This window comes from Lactuca virosa, chromosome 3 (assembly GCF_052849685.1).
Source record: "Lactuca virosa cultivar CGN04683 chromosome 3, Lactuca_virosa_CGN04683_v6, whole genome shotgun sequence".
Classification (NCBI taxonomy): domain Eukaryota; kingdom Viridiplantae; phylum Streptophyta; class Magnoliopsida; order Asterales; family Asteraceae; genus Lactuca; species Lactuca virosa.
In genome coordinates this window covers 108910200-108912188 of record NC_136428.1, presented here as the reverse complement: position 1 = coordinate 108912188, position 1989 = coordinate 108910200, and the positions used below count along the sequence as shown (strand labels likewise).

The 1989-nt window shown below is 41.7% G+C and overlaps 1 pseudogene; it reads right to left on the bottom strand.

The window, feature by feature from the left end:
* Positions 1-280: 280 nt before the first annotated feature.
* Positions 281-1678, bottom strand: LOC145163913 (F-box/kelch-repeat protein At1g26930 pseudogene; annotated as a pseudogene).
* Between the last annotated feature and the right edge of the window lie 311 nt (positions 1679-1989).

The following is a 1989-nucleotide window of genomic DNA, read 5'->3' as shown; positions in this document are numbered from 1 at the left end:
CAAAACCCGAAAATTTTACTCGTTCGACACCCTAATTGCAATAGACTTTGAGAGATGATAAGGAGATCTTGTACATATCTAGAGATCTTGTACACACGCCGTAGGAAACATATTTGATTTGCATTTGCCGTTAAATGATGTTTATATGGCTGATTTTGAATTATATTGACGTCAAATCATGAGTCACACACGACCCTAAGTTGGCCAAAATATCTCTAAAAAAACAAATGCAACCTCATAAAACTACAACTCGATATAATAGAAGTAAACATATCTGTTTATGTCTTTATAGATAATAACTTAACACTAATCTGGTTTCTCCATCTTCTTCTCAGCAATCCATCACAGCACAATTGTAAACAAAACTATCAGACCTTTTCCGACCAATCATGCTCCACTCCACCGGCCCTTTGCTACGCATCCATGAATATATCTCCACCACATTTGCATTATCTCTCCGAGGACCACCAATAACAACCACCCTCTCCCCACAGCCTCTAAACGCCATCCCCCACCCATCCACCGACTGTGCTCTTTCCGGCAACCTCCCTATAACCGCCCATTCCTTCATCTTTTGGTCATACTTTTTCACCTCCATTGAAGCTGCATCACCAGCATACAACTCATTACCCACCACCGCCAGCAGTGGTGGTGCCATCCTGCCGCCACGACCATCTACCGGCCACATGTTGGGTATTATGGTCCACATTTTAGTATCCAAATCATACTCTTCACCACATGTCAACGACTTCATCTCATTCCCTATCCCTCCGATTACATAAAACTTCCCATCCATATAAACACCAGAACACATTTTTCTTGGTTTGATCATGCTCGGAAGCATCTCCCAATTCCCTGACCTACTATCATAAAGCTCCACCGTGTCCATGATCATTCCGTTCTGATTAACGCCGCCTGCAAAGATTGCCACCTGGCCGAGACTGGCGGAGCCGAATAAACATCTGGGAATGTTCATCGTCTTCCCTAATGACCATGAATTTGTTAACAAACTGTACTTATAACTCGCTTGACCCATTAAATCTCTTCCTATAACTAGTAGCTCCGTGCCGACAGCCATGGATTCCTTATCAGAAAACTGGAAGCATTGATCGGCGTCCATTATGGGGAGTTGAATCCATATTTTGTTAGATGGATCAAAAGCTTCCCATTTGGCTAAATGGCAAGAAAAATAAACCCAATACTCTATAACTTTGTTATCATGTCTTAGTTTATAGATTTCTCCACTTTTGATGAGTTCACGAAAGCTTCGGTTCAGTAAAGCAATGGAACTGTAAGTGGCACGTGGGCAGCGAATTAGACAGTTGATGGAGTTGTCTCGGCCTATGGCGTTGATCAGATGGCGTGTGTCTAAACCGGGTTCATGTTGGTTAACCGGTTGTGGAGGTGGGATTACGTGATCAAGTAAGCTTCCTAATCGAAGGTCTAGACCATCGTTTTTCATGGATTGATCATGGCTGACATTCTTAGAATTAGCAGCATCTTGTGGAGGTGAATCCGCCGGAAAACCACCATATGCTAGTGTGAGTTCTAGACCATGGTTGTTTTCCGATGGCTGTTTTTCTTGCGGGAATTCGAGTCCTTCGATCCCATAAGCAGCCCATGGGTTGGTTTCGTGGCTGTAGTTCTTGGAAAAGAAAGAAGATCGGTCCTCCAACATGTTTTCTTGATTCTGACAAAATGACAACGAAATCTTAAACAAATCGAAAGCAAAACCAATGAGAAATAACCATCGATAGTGTACTTACAAGAATCCATATGAAAAAAGATTAAAAACACAATAAAACGATAAAACGATAAATTGAATCAGAACCAACACATATATACATTTTCGATACAAAATCAAATGATCGGATTCGAAGCATTTGACTTACCTACAAAGTAAATGCGGCAGCGGTGGCGTTTCCCCCTCTGGAATCGGAATCGGAATCAGAAGGGGTTTTGGGGTTTTGAATTATAATATTAAAGTAT